We start from the raw sequence: 8,329 nt of genomic DNA on the forward strand, positions 1-8,329 counted from the left end.
GACAACTCCGTTGTTAAGGCTTCCAAGTGCTCTTTGTCTCCCCTTGTGTCGAATCAATAAATTGGGTAATACTTCCCTCGAAGACTGTTGCGATCCCCTATACTTGTGGGTCATCATACGCCAAAGACGCACTTCAGCGGATTCAACATCATCTTATACCGACGGAGATTCTCAAAGGTTTCTGTGAGATCGCTGATCAAGTCGGATCCTTTCCGAGTCATGAACGCGATGTCGTCAACGTAGGCGTGTACGTTCCGACCAATCTGGTCCTTCAAGCACCGCTGCATCGTACGTTGGTAGGTGGCACCTGCGTTTTTCAAGCCAAAGGGCATAGTAACATAGCAGTAAGTGCCAAATGGGGTGATGAATGAGGTCGCCTTTTGGTCAGACTCCTTCATCCGGATCTGGTGATACCCGGAATACGCATCAAGAAAACACAGAAGTTCCGCCCTGCCGTCGAATCAATGACTTGGTCAATGCGCGGCAGGGGAAACGGATCCTTCGGACAATGCTTGTTCAAGCCGGAGTAATCGATGCACATTCTTAGTATTTCAGAATTCTTTTTGGGTACAAGGACGGGATTTGCGACCCAATCAGTGTGGATTACTTCTATTACAAAACCTGCCTCTAGTAACTTTGCTAACTCCATTCCTATGGCGCGGCGCTTCTTGTCTCCAAAGCGTCGCATAGCTTGCTTCACCGGTTTAGCCCCCGGATTTATGTTGAGGTAGTGCTCGGCGAGTTCCCTTGGTACTCCGGACATGTCAGAAGGTTGCCATGCGAAGATATCCATATTAGCGCGGAGGAACTCGACGAGCGCGTTTTCCTATTTGGGGTCCATGTTGGCTCCGACTGAGACCTGCTTGGTAGCGTCATCTTCCTTGAAGTTGACTTTCTTGGTCTCTATCGCGGCCCTGAAGGAGTTTTTGTGCTCGGAGATCTGCTTCTTGGTGGTCTGCATTTCAGTCGGATCCACCGCGGCTCTGTAGCCTTTCAGCTCTTCTCCAGATATCACAGACTCTGCGAAGGCGGCTTCGCCCAACTCGCACTCATGAGCCTTTTTGTAGTCTCCGGATACGGTAATCATACCCTTAGGACCCGGAATCTTGAGCTTGTTGTAGATGTAGCACGCTCTCACGTGGAACTTGTGGTAGGTGGGCCTGCCGAAGATGACGTGGTAGGAGCTCTTGAAGGGCACAACTTCAAACGTGATCTTGTCTTCGCGGAAATTGTGAACATCGCCGAAGGCCACGGGAAGTGTGATGCTGCCGAGGGAATTCGCTTTCTTACCCGGAACCACGCCATGAAACTCAGTGTTGCTGTGTTTGAGCTGTTCCTTGGTGAGGTTCATCGGCTCTAGAGTCTCCAGGTACATGATGTTCAAGCTGGCTCCACCATCCATGAGGCACTTGGAGAAGTCATACCCGTCTATGCGGGGACTTACAACCAAGGCGTAACATTCTTTTGGCACAATGGCAAGGTGATCCTCCCTGTCAAATGTGCACGGGACTTCCGACCACCTGACATACTGCGGCACAGTCGGAACTGTGCCGTTCAGGATCCGGGTAGCTGACTTGGTAGCGCGGACTGTTGGGGTTCCGAGGAAAGTGTGGTAAGACCCCACGCTCTTTTTCTCGAATGGGTTGGATTTACCTGCGGACCCTGCCTTGGGATCCGGCGAGTTATCATCCTCATCCATCGCCTCGGAACTGTCTTCCTCATTGTCCTTGTTCTTTCCCTTGCCTCCCTTGCCGCGTGGGCGGTGCTTCCGGGCTTGCTTGTATCCTGCCTCCGGGTCGTTCTTTAGGTCATTGACCCATTTGCAGTTGCGGTTGGTGTGAGTGGACTTCCCTGTAACCGGATCCAGGTGGGCCAGGCAGGGCATGTCTCTGTACTCCTCGTAGGTTTGCGGGGCGCGGGATCCGCCAGCTGTGACCTCAGTGCCGTGCTCGCCGACCCCCGCCGGCTCCGCCTCCACGGCCGCGTCCTCTTCCGCCTCCCGAACCTCCGCGTTGGAACGCCATGGCGACCATCTCGGATCCGCCACTCTTCTGGTCATCAGGGTTCTTGCGTTTATGGCTGCTGCTATTGCCGTTATCACGGTTCTTCTTTTGTTGATGTAGGGGGATTGCTGTAGCTGCGAGATCACCGCCTGCATCATCTTCGGCGGCAGTATGGTCACTGGCAATGAAGATCATTTCATCCAAAGTCAGTTTATTTGCGTTAGCCAAACAAGTGAGCTTATGCCTCAGCAATCCTCCTCTCTGCAGTCCACCAATGAAGGCGTACATGGCAGTGGTGTGGTCAACGTTTTCGCACTCGTTCCTGCATGCCAACCATCGTGTGAGGAAGTGTCTTGAGGATTCTCCCTTCTTCTGGATACAAGCTTGTAAGTCGCTTGCCGTGGCAGGTCTTTTGTAGGTGCCTCTGAAGTGTTTCTCGAAAGCGGTCTTCAGGTCAAACCAGCAAAAGATGGAGTTCTTCTCGAGGTCGCTGAGCCAGATCCGGGCTGGACCTACAAGGTATAACTGGAGCATGAGGCAGGCGATATTAGGGGTTCCTCCGGCAAAGGTTACTGCATTATAGTAATCCTCAATCCAGGTATCCGGCCTTTCGGTGCCATCATAATGCTTCAGGTTTCCGGGTAGCTTGAGGTTCATCCTTGGCTTTGGTTCCTCTCGAATCATCCTGCCAAAGCACTTCGGACCGATGTAGTCGGTTCTGTATTCGTTGAGGCGTTCCCGCGCGTCGCGCGAGCCGTGGCGAGGGGACTGTGAACGAGAGCGAGATCTCCGGCCGCCGCCTCCACCTCCGCCGCCACCGCTAGGTGGTGGTGAGGGAGACCTGCGAGGGGGTCGATCCGATTTCCTGCTTCCGCCTTCAGATTCTCCTCGGCCTTCCCGGTGCTGGCTCCGGCTCCTGCGGCTGCCTTCGCCGTGGCGCTGACTGCCCTGGTCGTTCTGGCTCCGGCGAGGCTCCGGGTCGCGCTCCTCATCCCGACTCCTCCTAGGCTCGGGCTCACGATCGTTGTTCTGGTTCCGGCGAGGTTCCGGCGTGCGCTCCTCGTTTCGTTTCTTGAGGGCAGCACGTTGTCGCGGATAACAATTCCACCATGCCCCCGGGGCCCGGTGTTTCCGGCTGGACTACGGCGGCGAGGGGGACGCGGGTAACCATTGGGCGGAGGAGAGGGGTTGCGGTACTTGTCCCGTCCGCAGTACATTGCATCCTTTCCCTTTCTTGGATCTCGACGGAGGCGTCCTTGATGGGACGGGGATTGGATTTGGGTGTTCTCCGGCTTTCCTTCCGCGTTCCGAAGATCCGGTTCGCGATTCGTCATCTCGATGGCGATTGTCGTGGGCGTCCTTCGCGCGAGTGGAGACGCAATGCTCCGGGTTAGATTCCAACTTGCGCGAAGTGTCTGCCTTGCGCTGCTGCCTCATTGCTGAAGCGACGAGCGTGCGAACGTAGTTGATATCAACCTCTTCGTCCTTCTTTTTCAGGAGCTCCGCAGCTTTTAGCATGTTATCCTTTGGAGTTTCCAGCGGCTGCTGCTCTGCAGTTGTGGCGAAGTTGATCCTGCGGGGCGGGATTGCTTCTCTAATGATCCGATCCGCCTCCGCCTGTGCATAGGTCATCTTTACTTCCCACTCTTTCCTCATGCTTTTGACGTGTTCGAGTGTGTCAGCGATTTCGCGATCCTGTCTTTCGAAGCGGTCCATCAAGTTTGCAGCTTCTGCTCTTTCATCCATTATTGCGGCTGCGGTATTGGCGAACTTCTTGGCTGTGGCCAGCATTTCCTTTCTCGTGGCCTCTAAAGCCTCGGGATCTGCGGCGTCTCCCAGGGTTATGGGTTTGTTGAGGACAGCAGATTTCGCCACTAAATCCATGCAAGCTTGTGCGACTAACTCTTCAGGGGTCAGGACATTTTCGTATGGATGCTCCCGATCTAACGGAGATCCTGCGTTGGACGGCCCTGGATCGGAGGCGGTGTTTTCATCTTCGGGTTCCTGCTGATCCAGCTGTGCCACGGTTGCGAGAACCTGCCTGGGCTGGGCGGAGTCGACGTCGGGTTGCTTACCGTATCCGTATTCTTTTACTTTCCGGTCGAACTCTTCAGTGTCCATGGAGTCCCCTGACATTGGGCTTAGGTTGCCGAGGATTGATTCCTCAAGGTTTCCGGCACCCTCTTGCTCCGGAGCGTTGCTTTCTCCGACAACCTCGTGCTGATCCGGAGCGACAACGTTTTCCGGCGCCTCATCCTGCACGGGTCCAGCTCTGACTTCTTGAGGGGCGGCTCCGGCGGTATGGGCTATGAAGTGCACGAAGTGACACCTTTGCTTTTCTAACACCTGGGAGACCCAGGCGGATCTGCATTGGTCTTCCACCGTTATTTCCTGCTCGGGGGCGGATTGGGTGGGTCTTGATTTTTCCAAATCTAAAGCGGAATCTTCCTTAGGAAGTTCCTGCGTTTCAGATCGGATCTTCGCGACTGCGTCCCGCTCGGCGGCGGTCGCGTCAGCGCTACTTACCAGTGGGTTTCCGTCGGAATCGACGGTTTCCCCGATGAAGATGTGAATGCCGCCTTTCGGGACGATGGAGAGCTTGACAGGGTCGGTTCTAGCCGGAATCCAGCAGTCATCCGGAGGGACGACCGGAAGATTTCCGGCGTAAAGGACACGCCCCACAGCGATGGTGTCGTCGAAACTTCCCATGGCGGAACCCTCCCGATTCCGGCCTCCAGACGCCGCAGGCCCCACGGTGGGCGCCAACTGTCGTTGCCTAATCGACGGTACCTCGGAGGAGGGATCCTCACGAGGGGTAGAAGAAGTAGGGGCCATAGGGCGGAGTGCACACGGGACGGTGGTACGCGATTTACCCAGCTTCGGAACTGCTGCACGATGACAGGGTCTACTGCTGCTTGTCTGGAATTATCTGGGCGCTTTCGCGATGCTACAATGAGTTGAGGTTGTGCCTCTAGGGCTCCCAGGATCCGGCATATAAAGGCGCACGGATCTAGGGTTTACATGGAGAGTCCTAGCCGGATTACAGTTTGCCTAACTACGGTACAATATCTTGCCGTGCACGTCACGGATCCGCCTTCCATATACGTCGTACTGGATCCGGGTTCCTCATGGGCCTCCACGGATCCGGGTTCCTCCAAATGTCGGTACGGATCCGGCATACTGATCCTGGGCCGGACTTCATCCTTTATGATCAACAGCAACTAGGCCGCCCGATGGGCCACATGCCTCATCACCATCTGTGGGCCACCCGGGCTTGCCGGATCTAGGCACTGTCGATGGTACACCCATGAAGTATACCCACAACACCGCCCACTGCCGTCAACCCTGCACATTGCGCCGGGACAAGTCGGATCTGGGCAGGGAGCTGTCTAAATTTTCGAATATTGTTATTGTTACATGTCAGTTTTGATTTCTTCCATATACATTGATTTTACAAGTAGTACGGAGTACTATTCTACTACTACACGAGTGGAACTAATGTGTTTACCTTGATACGAAATATGTGGTTAGTACAGTCGAAAAATAGTAGTTACCTTGATACGAAATAAGAGTGGTATAAGCATTCGATAGATGAATAACTTCTGAATGGCATACATATAACTTTTCCTTGATGACATACACACTCTCAGCATTGAGTTCCGATGGCTACCTGATTTTCATGTTAGAACAAGATTTTTGTTTATCTGTTATTGTGGTTGCTCAGGGGAATCAAATTTAGAGTTCGTTGATGATGAGGAGGAGTTTGACGATGATGAGGCCATCAAGATCAAGCCGCCCACCGTTGCGGTTGTAGCCACCGCTGCATCATTCCAGGTTCGGCCTCCTACCTCCGAGCCCCCGATACAATGCCGGGGTCATTCTTGATTGCAGAGTTGTAGTGATGTTCAGTGAATCCTAAGATGTTATTGTTCTTCGCTACCATTCATTCTTGCGGAGTTGCTGTGATGTTCAGTGAATTCTAAGATGCACTCAAGCAATTGTAGAAATCACAGAGGAATTCCAATGATTCTAATTTTCTAGATGATATTCTGATGATTGTAAAAATCACATGTTCCATTTTAGGTACCAATATATGGTCTATGTACGAATACATTTCGTAAGAATACATTAACTGATTTTTTACTGCCTCGATTTGATCCCTTAGTTCAGATTGATCTGGACTCTCATCGTTACAGAGGTATGTATCCACCCAGTAGCAACATGTTTGTTATTTTGTTTTGCTATTAATCTAAATTTTCTTGAACTGTTATGACTGAAAATGATAGCTGCAAGGTCTCTTAGCTCCACTGTGTTCTTACTGCTTTTAATGGAATCTTGTAATCCAAGTTAATTAAGTCCAATACTTTGTATTTCTCCAAAAAAACATTTTTAGGTACTTCTCGTTCTATATATATATCTCTACTACTTAAAAGAAGGAACGTGTTCCCCCTTCTCTCCCCCTACTTTCGTCGTCATGGTCGATTTCTTGGTCGCGCTCGTTCGCCCCGTATGCCCGAATGGGCCAAGCCCAACAAAATGCTAGCCTCATCCTACTTCCTCCTGCTTTCCCCATGACCGTGAGTGCCCCCCAAACCCTATCACGTGCCCCTCTCCATGATAGTTGTTGAACATTGGAACTGTAAGCTAGTCTTGGTGTTGAAAGATTCAGTAACTTTTGTTTCAGAAAAGAAAGAATCAGAAAGTAAGTTTTGAATCATTTCAGGTGGAAAGTACTGGACTTTGCATCACTTAAGCACAGCTCGATATCATTCTTCAACTGCGAAATATTGTTTACTGATGTTACCTTTATACGTTTGGACATATATATCCGAGGCATCGATATGAGCACAATTTGCATATCTATTATGATGTATGGTCCATGAGTGAGAGTACAGAACCATTTTTCTATTGGTATGTAGAATTGACCTTATTATACCTATTTTATAGGCTTTAAATTAGTGGCAATTTAAGAACCTATAACTAATGATGTATTATTATCTAACATAATCAACATGTTATACATTGGGGAGAGGCAAAGAAATAAATCTTGAGAAGTGCCCTAGGAGTAAACTTCATAGCCAGTGCATCAAGTACATTGGACCAGTATGTTCCTCAATTCTAATATGAAAAAAAAAATTCTTAGCACAAGTTTATTCAAAACATCATCTGATCATTACTTATATGTCTCCTGAACTGAATTACAGCAAGAAAGGCAACTGTATGAAGTAGTTGTAGAGAGTGGTAAACTTGTCTTCAAACAAACTGGCGAGATGACCCCAAGTGGATTTTTGTCCTCAGCACCACCAAGGCATTATATGTTGGCCAGGTAGGATTTTTTTCTTATTTTCACTATCTTGAAATCTATAGTACCAACTGGAGAGGGATGCGCATGACGTTTATTCAACGGTTGATACAATTCTCTTCCTTCGTTCTGAAGTTTTCGTTTCTGCTTTGACTATGCAGAAGAAGAAAGGATCATTCTAGCTGGTGGAGCAATAACGGCTGCTGGAAGATTAATGGTCAAAGACGGAATTTTAAAGGTATGTTCATATCGAGAAAAATAATGCATCTGGTTTTTATAGTACCATAACAAGCAACATTAGGGGTGGACCGACTTTTGCCAGGTGTAACTGATGCCTGATGATGTCCTATTTCTTCAGGCAATATGGCCATACAGTGGCCACTACCTTCCGATGGAAGAGAACTTCAGAAACTTCGTCCGATACCTTTAGCAGAACAATGTTGACCTCACTGATGTCAAGGTAAAATGCAATACCATGCCCAAGTCACTAGCTACATAGTTCGCCTGGTCAGCATCTACAATGCCGTCTCCAGTCTCAAGGCCCTGTCTGAGCAGGAGCTGCTCGCCCGCGTCAAGCATCTCCTGGCTGTCTGCACCAAGACAAGGAAGGTCGAGGCTGGACCACCCCTTGCTGGGAGATCAACTCCCACCTCGCCATGGAGGGCACTGAATCTGTGCCTACAGATTGTTTGGCACCTCGAGTCAGGTAAGAGTATGGTAAAGGGGATGCCCAAGTCAAGACTATCGAAGTGGCGGCCGAGGTTGTCTTGGACCCTTCGGTCTCTGGCACCGTAGACCCCGCTGCGCCGAGGCGCTCTCATTGACCAGCGAGTACCACCAATTCATGGTTTGCCCTCGTGTATCCTCGCAGCTTCTTTGAGAATTTTGTGGAGCACGTATGTTCTGAGGCATCCTCAGGTCCTATTTTTTTTTAAATCTTTTCCACATCTAGGGATAGTCTTTCAAATATGTACAACAAGCCAGCTATGGAGAAATTCACTAACATGTCAAGGTCTACGCGCCT

This window comes from Lolium rigidum, chromosome 3 (genome assembly GCF_022539505.1).
Source record: "Lolium rigidum isolate FL_2022 chromosome 3, APGP_CSIRO_Lrig_0.1, whole genome shotgun sequence".
NCBI lineage: Eukaryota > Viridiplantae > Streptophyta > Magnoliopsida > Poales > Poaceae > Lolium > Lolium rigidum.